Source organism: Neodiprion virginianus, chromosome 3, assembly GCF_021901495.1.
Source record: "Neodiprion virginianus isolate iyNeoVirg1 chromosome 3, iyNeoVirg1.1, whole genome shotgun sequence".
NCBI lineage: Eukaryota > Metazoa > Arthropoda > Insecta > Hymenoptera > Diprionidae > Neodiprion > Neodiprion virginianus.
In genome coordinates, this window is record NC_060879.1 from 35,852,090 (window position 1) to 35,869,362 (window position 17,273).

Here is a 17,273-nt window from a genome sequence, read left to right on the forward strand (position 1 = left end):
AAGTTTGACGCCAAGTATTTGACCACGCGTTAAACAAACCGATAACGTCGATTAAGTTACAAAAGTCGAAAAATTGCTCGGGCTTTCCAAATTTGTTTTTACTTTTTCTTCCAAGTTTCCATACCGCAAGGAACAGGCGCACCAAGGATATCGATTGGTTAATATTTCACGCAGGTAAAGTCAAAGGTTCGTGCGTTAAGCCCAAGAGTCCGGAGGGGTCGCGAAATTTGATAAGGCTACTCGCAACAGTTTAATTAACTCCAAACCGCTCATTATACATGGACGGATTCCACGGTAATAACGATCATCATCATCATCATCATCATCATCATCATCATCATCATCATCATCATCATCGTCGTCGTCGTCTCTCAGACCGATGTTATGGGTACGCGACGACGACGATATCGGCACGTAAACGCCGCGATACCCGCTGACCACAGGTGCATACCACCCATACATACACGCGATACCGTCTTCTTATCAATTATGCAACGGTGACCAAGTTCCTTGAAATATACACGCTTATTACTGCGTGCGTGCGCGTGTATACTTATTTATATTGCACACCGCAAGCTGACGAGGGTATATTTATATCACATAATTGCGTAAACTTTTTCTTCATTTCGTTGCAGAGTGAAATTGAGAAGGGTTTATAACTGCAGGCGTTCGTGGAACGACAATGCTAAAATAAAAATCGTCATATCGATAGATACGAGCGAAGATCCTATCGAATTTCACAAAGTTTCGACGCCAAACAATAATCGTCGACGAGTTCGGGGGGGTTGCGAAAAAAGGTGCAGCCTTTTCCCAATTCATAATAACAACAACAACAACAACAATAATAATTATCATTATCTTGCTCCCAGATATATATATATTTATTTTTTCGCGGAAAGTTTGCGCGTTACAACGCGACGATCATCGGCAAGGTCGCGCGGCGTATCGGTTATTTACAGTAGAACGATTCCGCGTAAATCTTGACGGATCCTTGGCCGTTTGCCACGGATCTCCATTGGACTGTAAATACGTTATGCATATGCCACGATTCCATCAACGTTGCGCTGCGAGACGTTGTTAATAATACACAATGGCATTGAGAAGCACGTGCTGTGCGGGAGTCTCGAGGAAATTGCATGTGTTGCACGTCGCGATATCTTTCTATGCCTTGTACAACATTCGCCAACGTTTTGAAGAGAAAAGAGAAAAAAAAAAAAATCACCAAAACTAATCTCGTTAGGTGTAATCATTTTGATGGAAAATGGATCTAAGAACGACCTATGCATACGACAACATCCGAGGAGCTAGTTGAATGATTAATTTTCCACTTTCTTTCACCTGCACAGTCGTCATCATCCCCAGCGGCGACTAATCGTTGGATTCCCGCGTCTAACCTAAATAACCGTTGCAGTCATATTAGGTATAACACAGACGGCCGAGTCACGCATATGCAGCGGGTTGATTGGCAAAAGCGAGAGCCCTCCCCCTCCCCTCTCCCTCTCCCAGCACTTACAAGTTGCAAACGCGCGTTGTTTTGTACCAAGACGGAGATCGGCCGGATTGGCGCCGGTCCTCATATGGCAAGGTCTGATCACGCAGGAGCAACTCTCGACATCTCGCGGGAATTTATATACATATATCTATAGTAATCGCGGGTAAATCGAGTATGATCGAGACGCGAAGAGACGTAGAAGGCGAGGAGCCTTTCCTTCGCCGATATGAGGAGAATCGGAAAGATCCGATTTTTCTTTTTTTTTTTGCCTCATCCCTCCCCGCCCCTCCCTGCTCTCGATATAATCCGTCGTATTATACACGCGTTGCAGTTTCCACGTGACGGTTAAATACCTACGTCCTACATCCTCAGCCCTCGGAAAGTCGAGCCAACATTGCGCGGCACGTATTAATCAATCTACGGTTCTCCAATGGCATAACGGTCGTAAGTACGCAATATCTCGGACGACGAAGGCACGTTGGCATGTATCTTTCCACCTGTCGCCTTGTACTCGCCTTACATATGCGTGTATAATAACACCTTCGTACGTACGTAAACGTATAGTAATCGTACCTTTGACCTTTTTACATTATCATGCCCCGATTGTCGGGAAAGAAATGAATACGCTGCGTGTAATGCGTCGAAGGTGCAGGGATATATAATAATAAAACGTGCATCGACGTCTCGCGAATGACGTACGATGGACATCGAACATCGATGCGTACACGGGGATTATCCCACGTATAAATACAACGAAAATGTAGGATACAGGAAGCGTAGCGCGAGTTGACTAAAAAAGAAACGTATCCTCGTCGCAATCAGTGTGTGAAAATATTAAAAGAACAGTTACAAGTCTTAGCGATCAATTCTATAACCGTCGTTCGGTAGGATAGGTAGGTTAGGTATATAAACGCTTAACGCGCGGGCGAGAACAAGATTAGCGATAAAGTAATCGGTTCGGTCTTGCTGGTAGCTTATAGCTGTAAGTATAACATAATTTGTAATACGTATAATACAATACACGGAGAGAAACGTGCGTGTACAAAAGGTACGACGGCTATTCCAGAGCTGGCGATAAAGCGAGGGAGAGAGAGTCGAAGGATTACGTCAGAGCGACATGCACGAGGTCGGAATTATAAATGCAACGACAAATCGCAATAATAACAACGTGTAGCCAAAGTCAACAAACCCATCGATTAACTCGCTCTTCGCTCGGAGTAAGTCACATGACCGATGGATGACTCATTACGCCAACGGCACCTCGGTTGTTCCTCCGCCGCCTTGTGCTCTACACCTCAAGGCTATAACGACGCCGTAATGTAGGTACCTGCGCGTTTGAAATTGAGAATTTTCGACGGTACGATTTTCTTTATCCGTTGATTATCAAAATTCTCGAATTTCGTCCACATTCTGCGGTAGCTTCTACCGCCATCTTGAATCTATCGGTGAATTCGATTTTCGTCAATTAACTCGCCCGTTTTCAAATTTTTACCAACAATAAAAATGATCGTAATTAAACTTGTGGGAAATTTAATTTTATACAATTTTGCCCGTCGCAATATTTTGCCTACGATTGATATCATCAGACTTGAATCATAAATTCAAGATGGCGGCCAAAGTCAGTTACGCCGGAATCTGATTCAAATTCTGATTTTAAACCAAACCCCTCGCCAGGGATTGAAAAAAGAAAATACTGGTATTTGATAATTGCGATTTGAGGTCCTCTTTTTTTGTGCAAAGTAAACGGGGTAATACGGGTCTGAAATTTCCGGAAAATTCCTTCGATTTCACAGCGGCCACGTTCCCGTTTCTGTTGTTCGACACTGCACGTATGTATGCGTAGTTATACCAGATGTATTCATGCACGAATTGCGATGGGTGCAAGCGAAGAGATCCTTATAAGGCGAAGCAGGAAAGTTGACAGCTCCTTCAAAGCTTCGGGCCAATGCGGTAGCTCAGATTTATCACGTCTCATCTGTTTCGTCAATCTCTTATATTTTACCATAAAACATTTTGCCGCGAGGGACGAATCGAGGAGCACAAATATGCCGTTCAGCTGGTTTACAGTTTGAAAGGATGGAAAAAAAAAACAGCGTACGAATTTGAACGTAATTCGGATAAATATACATGTGCCTAGATTGAATTTTGAACGACTTTGAAGACTCCCGGTTTATCGTAACCATGTTGAAAAATTTTTTTTATAAATATTGTCACTACTCTTGTGGATTGTATTTACCGCTGCTTGTCCGGTAGGATTCCAAAAAGAGAGAAAGATAGAGCGAGTTTAATCCAAAAATAGCAAATTGCATCAAAAAACTGTGATTCCTCACATTGACCTGTTTGCGAATATTTTCCTGTACGGACATACTTTCAGATAATCATGGAATAAGCGTGTGAATGAAATAAAAAACACATAGGTACATATTTCTCATATCGTCATCTCGTTTCGCGTATATTTATAAAAAAAAAGTTAAATTCAAAACACTTTTTTTTTTTTTGTGCTGGAGAAGTAAGAGATACGTGCAAGTTTCTTAAATAATTCGAAAGTTCTTTTCATGCAAAAGACTCGGGACGAAATAAGATTACAATAAATGAAACAAAAAGCAAAAAAAAAAAAAACACAAGAAAATATTCCTCGACACTTCATTAGGTGTGAATTTTACGCACATAATTAGACGATTCTTGAAGTAAGTTTAAAAAGGAATATGATTATATCCAACGTCGTTGAAACGGCGGTCTCGGAGTCCAACGCTGTCAACGTCGCAGCGTTATTTACCTTTTTTTCTCTTCTGCTTCTTTTTTTTTTTTTGTCCAACAATTATCCAACAACTACGGCATCGAATATTTTACCTTCGTGCTTAACAGCACTAACGTAGAGTTAAATAGGTGATCGATCTTTTGCAGAGTGTTTATTCGCAAGTACCTCCGCGCTTTCTCTCTCTCTCTCGCTCTCTCTCTATCTCTCTTTTTCTCTCTGCCTGCATCGAGTCAGCGTTCAACAATCCAAACAAACGCCGTGTGATACCGGCAGCACGATGGTCATCAGACGATGGATAATTTTAAATTGGCATCCGCGACGCGCAACTTGCGGAATTCTAAAATAGCCTGCGTGTCGCGTTGCAGACAAGACGAGCAACAGAGATTATAGCTTCCCCAAAAACGGAAAGAGACATAATAAGCCTCAGTTTGCCGGTACATCGATTACATACCAGGGTAATAACATCGTACAAAAATTAAAGAAAATAAAATAAAATAAACTCGTGCGGTGACAAACAATTTAGGATGAATCTAGTCCGCGCGGGAAGGAAATAGATCGACTATGTATAAGGGAAGCTTACTGGTGGGAAATAGAATATACCATGTGCTCAACAGGCGCAGTGCTCAATTAATCGAGTGACATAAAATTTGCAGATTGCCATTGAATGTTTCCTCTTTGAAAACAATTACATCAAGGGAATTGGAACGGTAAAAGGATGATCTGCGGCTTCGTGAATTTCCGGATAAACGACGCAAGTAAAAATAATTATCATTATATCACTCGTGTCAGAGTGATGATAAAAAAGAAAAAGGGAGAACAAGGAGGAAAAATGTCAGAATTAATCTAATTTTCGTAGCGTACCTTGTACAAATGATGAGAGAGAAGAAGATGTTTGATTGTAACGTAATAGTGGAGGCACGAAATACCTCCGGCAAAGTTAAGTTAAATGAAATCGCATCGGCAATCGGTAATCGGCGACGTCATCGTGCAAAGCGTTGTCAGTTGCAGCCTTTTAGAATCATAAGCTCGCGTCGTGCTATTAAGAATACGCGTGTGCGTGACTGACACACTTCGTGTTATTTACAACTGCATCAATGTCGCGGACCGGCCGTTTCAAGTTTTAACACGCGTGAGTTTCTTATGCGAATGCATGTCGAGCCGTTCAACATTTTGCGGTGTGTGTGTAGGGGTATAAAGACAATGTATAGAAACAAATCAGCCTGCTGCCTGGACTTAAACCTAACAATCGAACGCAACTCGCTTGCACAAACCGTGCGATTATTTATCGGCAATAATTTACCTCACCTCACGGGTCGCGAGACAATTTTCATCAGACTTTGAATAACGATAAGATTTTACGTAACGCGGGTATTATACACCCGGCGTTGGATCGCACATTATTTTGCATATATTTATACACATCTATGTATTATTAAGAGAGCATTCGATGATTTGATTCTCACCCCCGGCGATCTCGTTAAAAAAGAGCCGTATTGCATAAACGATATTCCGATCTGCTCGACTCGTGACAATTTGTTTATGCGCCTGATGCACGGATACTCTTTGTATATAATATTGTAATATGCGTTTATGGGGCAGATAACAGCTGCAGCGTGTCATCGTAACGCCGTTGCAGTTGTACAAACGACTAATCACCGAGGCGTGTAATTATTCAAGGAGAATTACATACACGTATAGGTATGTGACGGGAGTTGAACAGCGATACGCATAAGTATATATTCTACATTGTACACAAATCAACGGTCATGCTCAACTCGGTCGATTTCACGCTCGTTTGATATCCGGTGAAATATGATTTTTAAATACAAATCTGTTCATTATACACCGAATTAAGAATAACACTGGGAAGAGAGAGAAAAAAAAGTATGAGTATAATTATCATATTTCTCGAGTTTGCGGTTTCGAAGCGATACTTTTCTCAATTAAACAAACATGTAAGGTCTTCGGAAAATAATTGTTTGACCTCAAAAACCTCCGAGATCTGGGTATACATGTGACGATGCATATGTTTTTGGTAATGCACTTCTTTTAAGACCGTTAGTTTGGAGGATTGTAAAAGAAAAATTTGACGACATAAAATCGACAAGTCGTGTATAACGTTCAACTATAAATCTGACTCGCGGAGTTGGTTGGTTCGACGCGTATATCGGGTAATAAAAGATTTACTACGATCGTAAAATGATTTTTATATAGAACGATCGAGATCCGAGGAACGAGACCGAGTTACTCGATCTCATTACTGCAAGCTTGTGAAAGTGAGGGGAGAAAAAACTATCGCGTCAATTTTTCGTTCAACGCGGTCGCAAAGTAAGTAAGAATTCTTCGCTTTCCGTAGGGTTTGAGGGAAAATTAACACCTTTTCTCACTTCAAAACTGATACGTATAATACATATACTATATCAAATCAAATCACAATCGATACGCAAGCGCGAAATAATAGCTGTAGAAGACATTGGGATTATGACTTTTATCGTAGACTGTATAAAATGAATGCAACGGAAATTACCTGATGTCGAATGAATTCTGTTATCGCCACAACCGAATAATAAGTAATATTAAACAACGTGATATAACATAATATTTAGCAAGTATCCGAACGAATATATATATCCAAGGATTAGAAACATATTTATTTTTTCTCCATTACTCCAGCGTTCACGAAATCACGAAACATTCCTCGGCAATATTATACCAAGTAAAAACTTGGCAATCAATGATTCGATAACAATACCACGTGACAAAAGATTTACGAAGAAACGATGAGAAGAGCGATCGATGGTCACGAGTCCGTCGATAAGATGATAAATGAAAATACCTTACACGTGTATATATGCGATACGCATGTACGGGATAAGAGAAGCAAAGCAGAGGGGAAAAAAGCAAGCGAGTTTAAAGAAAAATGACAAATCTTCTCTTAAATTATATCTCACACTTTCCAGCCGTTTTTAAAACGATTATTCAACGTCTCGTAAACGGAGGGGCTGCTTATAGACGTACGTAGCACGTATATTACACCTTACACCGATCGGAATTATGAGTGGACACGTTCCTTGCGGTGGAATGGTGTGATAAACAAGGTTACGCCGATGGGGTCGAGGTGAAGGGGTGTGACTCTAGCCTCGTGCGGAACAAGGAGTGCAAACATCGCGACACCGGGTCGAAGCTACCTTACATTATACCCGGCACCCTTGATAATTTTCGTATTTCTTTCCAGCCAAGGCACGGCACTCCTAACGACCGTGCTTGATTGGCTACGTGACCTACGTACCTTTGCGCCGTTTGTTTCTCACATCGCATGGATGTGAAACAACCACGAGTCTTGTGTTGCGCATATTTATGCCTTTTCAGTGCCGATTCGATTCTTCTATTATTCCTACGGTCAACGGAATAGATGAGAGAAGAAAGAACGAAAGAAAAATGAAATTGAAAAGGTCTGCCGATTTTTTATAACCCTGTGTACAGAGTAATTAGCTATCGACAAAACGGTTCGTCGTCTGCTACAGTTTAGTGCGCATGCGATGAAATTTGAGAACAGCCGTTTTTCAGGGTTACCAAATGCACTCATGCTGTCGGTGTTGAACACGACTGTCAAAATTTTTGAGGTTACGTTTACGACGGTTGGTCGTACTAGCGCACAATTGCTCTCGAATTTCAGCGCATGCGCGAATTAAACTGTAGCATGCGACGGACCATTCTGTCGATAGACAATTAATCTCTCTCTGTAGCTTGATAAATTTGACAACGAGCTGTAACAATGTTGGCCATTTTACATCGTTGTTATTCCGTATACAGTTTATTCCACTTTCTCGACTCAGGCAAATATGGAAAAAGAAGAAGAAGAGGAAGAAAAATAAGGTGGAATATTTCACTCTGCGAAGAGTTGCACAACTCGTGAAGCGTATAACGACTGAGAACTGGGGTATTACGTAGACGTGTAATGAGATATAAAACCGTAGTCGAGGTACGTGCATCGCAGTTTTGAGAAGTGATAATCGCCAGGCGCAAGTACCGCGGTCTTCGACTATACACACACAGATGCATACCCATTACACCGAAAGAAGTTACCCTCGGGGCAAAAAACGACGATGGTTGTATAAATTTATGGGGATCCTAACCTTTCTCAATCCCGCGAAAGAACAATAACAGACGCATAAATTTATACGGGAACATTTACGACGCCGAACTATAATATAACTTTAGTTACGTACGTATACATATTATGTTTTAACGAAGGTACCTTCTCACCCTGTAGGATTAACACGAGGGAATATTACGAATAGATGAATTACTTGGTGCCGTGTCAGCCATTGTTATTGTAAAAACAGTCTTTTTCTCTGGACATTAACTAGAAAGCATGCATTTTTTTGAATATACGATTTCGCCCATCTTATTTTCTGTGTTTCACCGCATTAGTTTTTGTCAACGTTCAGAGGGACGGCCAAGCTCTTTTAGAAGTCAGCAGATAATTCGGAAACTCCACCGGATGTGTTGACTACTCATATGTACATAAATCATGCGTGTATAAAAAAAAATACGGAATTTCAAGAGAAAAATGCCGGCCCTCTAAAGGTTAACCGGAGAACACTTTTATTTTCTTGTATGATAACACAAATCTACAATACACATAATACAAGTATAGTAAGTCCAACGTTCGAAAGAGAGTATAATTTATATTTGCCTTTTTGGATGAAATCCAAATTCATCCTCATACAAGTTCCTCGTGCATGAGACAGAAGTACAACGGCGGACTCTCGATTTGAGCGGAAAGGACGCGTTTCGGAGAGAAAAAGGAGAAAGAAAACATTGGGAAGTTGGGAAAAGATCAGCGACTCTTATCGTTTATCGTTCCGCCGTCGCAACGTTTTATGTTATTTTGATTTTATTAGGCGCTTATTTTCCCTCCCGATTCACATCCGAGAAAGAGAGAAAAAGGTAGAGAGAGAGAGAGAGAGAGAGAGGGAAGGATCGTGGCGGCATAAGACACAAAAAGCTCACGTTTTACGTGGAAAATTTACGACTTTTCAGCACCTACTCTAACAGTTATAGATAACAGGGGCGAGGAGGAATGACGACGATCGAGAAAACGGCATTAACAACCTCTGTGACAACCGCAAGACTGAAAACCCCGTAAAACATTCATTGCAAGCGTATCAGACGATCCGACACCGAACCTGTTCGAATTGGCGCTCGTTTTCTCGTCTTCTACTTTTCGTATTTTAAAATTTTTCATTTTCCTTGTTAAATGAAAAGTTAATTGAATTGTTCCACGGTGTAAGACATGGATACATTTCACACAATTTTTTTTTTTGTAAATTCTTTACAACGACGATTAGCGAAGTAGGGAATTAGACCAGCGAGGCAAAGTATAACATCACCTCGGCGATCCTTGCAGTATATGACATCGCATTTACAATGCATACGTGTAACATGTACCTGCACGCAAAAGGCCGACCGGCGACTTCACGGAAGCACTGAAACCCGGAATCCTCGGCAATAAAAGGGAATATGTATATATATATATATACACACATGTGTGTTTCTAGGTGAGCTTTTACCGCAAAAGATTCAAGCCGATATAATGTTTTGAATTAACGCAGGGTTGACGACTTTGCGTCTGGAAAATTTGCCGGACGTCAGCCTTTTTCACCTCACCTCTTTCAGATTTCGTTTCGATGAGAACTGATCGGTTTTTCAAACCCTTAAGCTTCCTCGTCTGGTTCTCTGACCGATTCGATCCAACCCGCGTGTATTCATATACGGCAGACAATGTGACCGATCTTTGTTTCTATTTTAATATTCTCTCCTCTCTTCGTATTTTATCTCGCTTTCACTTCCCGTTGAAGAGATACGCACAGGAAACCGATTGTTTGCCGATGCGACTACCGTTGTAGCACTTTCCGCTCTACCAACATCGGAATCAGTATTCATACAAGCGCAAGAGTGTCTGGAGGTCAAGGTAGTCGGTCGTCTCGGCGACGTTTCGATCGGTAAACTATATAATTGTATAAAGACCCTTGCCGAGTACAAATGTTCGCCTCAAACCGACAAGTATCATTCTTAGGAATCTTAAGGAATCCGGTGAGAAACAGAGGAAATGAAAATATAACGATCGTCCAGCCTTTATCGCGTTATGATCCAAGTTATACGCGTACATGATAATATTGTCCTGCGAAACAGCTGAGAAAATTTGCAGCTGCGGCAGTAAAGCTTCCTCGATAAAATTGTCAGGCATATATAACCTTTCGTAGATGTATACGTAATAACAATAAGTTGACACAAGTTGTATTACGCGTATGAAAAGTAACGAGAACTCAGTCATGTGTCAAGTATTATAATTCTCTGGAAAAGATTATCGTACACCGCAAACTCGTTGCGTATAACTGCATATATCAATATTTAACGAGACCCGGTTACGCCGCGCGTACAGCAACAATTATGACTCATTTTATTCATTATTCTCGCCGACGACCGGAATGCGATACGGCGTATGAGCGATTTATGCGGATAAACGAAGAGTCTGGATATTGATCATATGCGAAAGAGATTTTCAATCCGAGGAAAATGTTTAGTTTCGAGGATACAGCTTCGCTTTTTCACTCTACCGAGAATCTGTTACCAATGGTGACTTGCCGGTTGTTACGAAAATAGAGGATTACGAAGTAGGAGGAGAAAGAGGAGGCAAAATGTGAATTGAATTTTTAACAGCGACCAGCTGCATCGCGAGCCGCTTCATCACGCGTAGCGATCGTATATCATCCGAGATACACACGACTTGAATTATTAAAGAAAAATTGCATGTAGCTACTCAAATTCTCAGACACGCGTATTCGAGTACCTATAGTTAACGATAAGTAAATCACACGGAATTACACGCGGATGATCCGAGGACACCTTCGGAATCTTAATTAACCGCGTCTCGTCAAAGGGGATTTCGCTAAGCACAGGGTGATTACGAAAATGATATTTCGATATAGGAAAACACTCGAATAGATACGTACTTGAGAAACAAGACTTCCTCTGCCCGGTTCTGATACATATATACATCAAGTATGGATCATCTCTTACCTGGAACAGAAAAAAAATAATCACACGTTAGTATAATTTTCGGAATGAAATGATCAACGCGACGAGAAATAATTTTTCAAATTTTAGTGTGTTCGTACGGAGTTCTTCATTATAATTATATAGAGGAAAACTAAATATTCGTCAGTGTAAACGGTCCTTATTCAAGAACACAATCGTTTTATTTTCTCACGTTTCGGTCGAGACAAAATTCGACGACGCTTCCTCGGAGCCTGTAAGATATGTAAAGTTTTTTCAACCACGGGGGAACTTACTTTATCAAAAACATAATTCTGCGTAATTGTAATATATATACAACAATACGGTCAAGATAACATTGCCACGTAATTATACAGGCATTATAATTAATTTACATCACTTTTCGCTGTTCAATCCGACTTGGAAACCGAAATGATCGGCGATTTTCTATAATTACGAAGATAGATATTACCCAAAATCCACTGATTGGTAAATACAACTGTTATACACTTTCTGCAGTAACATCGTTCTCCACGAGGACGTGTAAAAACTCTTTTGCAAATTGTCCCGCATTTATTTATTTATTTATTTTTTTTAATTTTTCATTTTTTTTTGGTTCGGATGCCGGTTCGCTGCGCAGCTAGACGAATATAACGAATAAATTACAGTCGTGATATATAATATTTTATACACATATATATTTCTTCTGTGGTGAAGGAGGGTCAACTTCGCTCCACCTGCGACACCGGAAATAGATATTCACGCGCTCACGCACACATCCGTAGCCAGAGAAAGAGAGAGAGAGAGAGAGAGACGCAAACAGACACCTTATACAGAAACTACGGAACGCAGGGAGGAAGCATCAAGGATAAGAAGATCTCCACACGATGTTCAGTCGACATGCCGCCACGTGGATGTGAAACACTCAGCGATAGTATCACTAGTACATAAAATATTGATCTTGCGTGCGTTAAATTTATCGACATTGGAATATATTTGTTTTACGGTCCCGCAACCCGCGGTTATACCCTCGGCACCCCTCCACTAAGGTATCGTCGTCAGGAGAGGTGAAGGTGCTCACCAACATCCTGCATCCACCACCAACGACGAATGAAACAGCGGCTCGACTCTCTCTCGATATCGTATCTTGTCGGTATTCCTCGTGCGAGATCCACCATCTTACGCGTCTCGCGTACGTTAGATAATTCTTGTGACGTTGCCCATTTCGATTGGAAAATGGAGGAAGGAGGGGGATGGCCAAGGAGAAGAAGAAATATGATTAAACTTGAAAATTAGTTCGAAAGGTCGAAAGTCATCGGGTCAAGGACCTGGACAGCTAGAACCACGGAGCGCTTGTCCTGAAAGTCGAGTTTCACCAGGTAGCTTACCTAGAGCGCAAGAACGTCGGAGCGCTTCTCCTGGAACTCGAGTTTCACCAGGTAGCGGACCGGTAGCGCAGAATCCATGAGGTAGAAGAACCCGGTACTCGAAATCTGCGGATCGCGATTCTCATCCGTCCGTTCTACCGCGCGGTTGTTTCCAGACTGCGGAATTCGGCTAGCTGATTTTCGTCGTTACGATTACTGTAGATCAATGACGCCAGGAGAAGAAAAAATTTTGGGCGACGTCACTTTCCGAACATCCGAACATCCGACCATCCAAACTTTCGTTTCGAACTTTAATACCATGTACGATGATGTACGATATACTTGTGTCACCCTCGAATAAAACGTAGTTTACAATAATTGATGTCATTTCGTATTTCCCCGTGACTTTCACGCTTGGCGGCAAACGGTAGACACATTGTGTAATTTAACACCCTAATCAAATCTGGCCCGACCCTGTATAACACGAGGACGGTGTTACGGTGATAATGTACCTATTGCGAAACTGGGAAGCTACCCGGTCTAATTAATAACCAGAGTATCATCCCCGTGTATCATCTCGGAGCTTATACGCCGATTTACAACTGCGCAGTTTATTCTTATTGTTATTATTATTATCATTGCGTTGGAACAAAAAAAACATTTTTCGATATTTTTTTCTTCAGTGCATAGCTCACGACAGATATGGATAATTCATGATCGTTACGTGTATTCAGATGGTGAGGATCGATGACTTTGATAGATGTCGGTAGTCATTAAGCGCGCTCCTCGACTCCCCTTATTCGGTGAGCAAATCATTTATATATATTAAATCATTATCATTATTATTATTATTATAAATTTTATATTTCATTCTTTCGACTCGGAATCTCGCGTAATTGCAATGATGTGTAAGTTACACGCGTATGCCTTGTATAATACATATCTATAGTATAATATTATAACGACGTGACGGGAAATTATATTTCTTTTCAATATATTTTTATTATACCTATCCTAATTACAACAGAGAGGACGATCTACTGTGTTATGTTCAAGTTGGTATCTGAGGAATAAGGAATGGCAAAGAAGAAGAAGACGAAGAAGACGAAGAAAAAGAAGAACTTTATGTTTTGTTTCAATTTGAAAAGAGATTCTTTTATCTAACGAGATTCTTCTTCCCCTTCTTTCTTCCATAATTTATTAACCTATAAAAAGCTATTTCGTGAGATTAAACTCAAGAGGGAAGATAGAAAGTCAATTTGAATAATTCGTTTATTAATAAACCGTACGGTAGATTACGCTCTCGGTATTCTGTATAACCGGTAATTACTTCGATTCTTTTTCTTACTCTCAAATATTCCATTCTGTCTTCCTTAATCCTTACAGCTAGCACGACGCGTCGTTCGCCCTTTTTGCTAAATTACTCGTGCACGCCTCGTACCAAATCCAACGTCAGCGATACGCTTTCGTCGTTCGTTGGACATTTTATCTTGGATCTGTAGATATGCAAAAAAAAAAATAAAGGAAAGATCGTGAATAAATGTTTTGTAGAGAGAAGAAAAAAGTGTCGAACAAGCCGAAAACCGATTTCTTTTACTTGTACACGCGTGTTCAGCAATGAACGGGAATAACTGAAGCGAAAAGTCAGCATAGCGTAAATGATAATACGTTAGAGATAGTAGATAATTGGACGAGCGTGTCTTCCGCGGCTGATACGCAACCAAGGATGAATCGTCAGGGTCGGAACATCGCAGATTTCGACTACACGGAGTTTAGATAAGTTCCTAGATTTTTTTTTTTTTTTTTTTTGCCGGACGATTCGAGTCGCTATCACACGCGGTGCGATTAATTGGTCTAGTAAAAACTTGGACCAAGAAAACAAGGAAAGAAAATATAAAAAAATTCAACATCCGATACACCAATGATTATAATTGAATTATTTTTAATCCGCTAATTTCCAACAACGGTGCAAATCGAGACTCGCACGCGATCGAACGCAGAGTTGCCGATTATACGAAATTCCCGAAGCGACGTTCAAATAAAATGCACGGGGAAAGACGCGAACCAGAGAATGTTATTACAAGTTGCTACTGTACTATCTTATCTAAGAATTCCACGCCTGCTTGAGTAAGCAAGCGTGGAATTAGATAAAGGTATAAAAAAGGAGAAGAAAAAATGAAAAAAAAGAAAAAAGAAAACAACGTAAAAAATTCTGTGGTTGGTAAACTCGCCACTTATAACTGATGCGTGTAAGTACGCGTATAATGAGGTATGTATGCCAGGAAGTAGGAAAATACAAGTGCGAGGGAGTAAGAAATTTGCATTTATATTGCACTTCGTAATTTATGGACGTCACTTCTTCTCTGCACCATATAATTATTTTCGTTCGGTTTAAACGACGATACTGTATATAGCAGCGGTAGCAGCAGGAGCAACAGCCTTAAGGGTTTCCATCATCTCTGGTAAGCTTGTACCTACGCCGATGATTACCGATCGAAAAGAAAACTATGTGAAAAACGAGAGAAACAGAAAAAAAAAAAAATAGAACAAATAATCAAGCATAAATTATTCCGTTGCAAGACTATAAATTTTTCAAATATCGTTGCGCGTACCAAAGTCAAAGTAAATGTAAAACAAAAGGGGGAGGGGGGGGGCTGACGTCACGGTAGATTTCATAATTTGTAAAATCACCGTACGAATCATTCCCCAACGAAACAATTCACGTATCGCACATTCGTAAGTATTCATGAATCAAATTCCGTGCTAACAAAAGGAAGCTAACTATAAGAATAAAAAATCCACTAAAGTGTTTCAAGTTCAGAACGCGGGTATTCATTAAAATAATGCCATGCCTTAGTCCTCGGGTGGAAACAATTGTGTTTATAAACCTTAGCATCAAGAGCAGTGGGTTATGCCGTGTATGTATAACCAATGGTATTTACCCGCGAAAGTTCAAACATGGAGTTGGCGAAACAAAAGAGGCGGGGAGGTGAAGGGGTAGTCAAGGGGTTAAGGGTTCGAGGCAAAAGACGAACGAACGAACGAACGAACGAACGCGCATCGTATGGTGAATAAATACTCGATCATCGATTATTGCGTTCGTAAATTAAGCCACGTAGGTACCAGATTAGCACAGTCGTAGAACACTCGAGATCTCTACGAGGCTGAAGTTAGTAACGTTAACGTGACGAAACATCGGGTGAAAAAATCATAAATCCCATTTCAAAATAAGAGTATCTTTTGTTCATCATGGGTTTAGCAAATTTCGTACATTCCCAAAGGGTGCGATGTAAAGATTTTTTCTAAACACGCGTCGTTGCAGTAACGTTACTCTAACTTCATGCTCATAGATCTCTCGATTCTATTGTTTTGAAGACTCTAACATATCAAATACCGTAAGAAACATCCGGTACGGACTTCTATACACAACAAATTGGTGAATCAATCCAACGACCAGATACGTGATGTTGCGTTTCTAAACTGACTTTTGGTCCATTTTGTCAGGAAAATTTTGTTACAGTCAAGAAAAGAAAAAGGACTTTTCAGCATAACGTTGAACGAAATCGTTATTTTATGCGTGTGAAATTCGCGGGTGGGGATAAAAATAATCGACGCATATCGACACGTGCACACGAATCTCGCGAATCGTAACGCAAGCAACGAGTTACCAGTTTCGGTATTCAATCTCTCACACGTGGTTCTCAAATAATGTTATATCTCTTATTACAAGTCACACACGACGATTTCCGCCGCCAACGCAATCAGGCACAACCGTAATCCGATTGCTTACTCGGTATTTACCGTGTCACAGTTCCTACCTACAGGTCTAGCAATATAAGCACAGTTGGTACAGACGGCTTACATTCTCTCACGTGCACTTGCGTATATAGTTATTGTTGGATACGTGTCGCAGAGATAAGCAGGCATGCAGCAGGGCCGACGACCAACGAGCAAAGCCGCCTTTCCCGCTGTCGCGAATGAATGAAGGTATCGCCCGTCTGCGGCTGGCTATTGCCGGATTATTTATAGACCACATGTACCGCGGCACAATCATCGATTTCAAAACGGTTAGCTTGTACCTGAGCATGTAACGTTAGAGAGCCGTGTAAGATGAGCCCAAGTCGGAGTCTGGAATACCCCGATCGGTAAAAGTACGCAAAGCTAAATCGCTGTAAAACGCAATAACGGTATAAAACTACCACGTTAGAGTCACTCGCTGTCATACGCTGAGAACGATCCCCAAGATTTCGAAAAGTCTCTGACCACCTTCGCCAGCGAGAAAATTGCGGGTAACCTTGGAACGACGTCGCAGTTCGTACGTTGTAATAAATAAATACGTACGTAAACTTTTCCAATTCAATCGCATTGTGCGCGTTCCGGAGCGCAGCTTTCTCCTCTCCTCTTTCCGGCTACCGCGACAACGATGACGTCAATCAGTTCTGTGAAAACAACGGTTCTACATAGTTGAGACTTGCAGCGACGATCGGCAGGCATGCGTTATACCCTCCGTAATACGTAACGTTGCAGATACGAACGATCATGACTTGAGTGTGTTGCTAGTCCGCGTGTAACGAAACCGGGATTCTCGGAACGA

General features: G+C 41.0%; 1 protein-coding gene across 3 annotated transcripts in view; it reads right to left on the bottom strand.

Annotated features, from left to right (window-relative positions):
- The window catches only part of LOC124300522 (helix-loop-helix protein 11), a 175,581-nt gene that overhangs the window by 50,976 nt on the left and 107,332 nt on the right, over window positions 1-17,273 (bottom strand). The gene's annotated exons all lie outside the window — the stretch shown is intronic.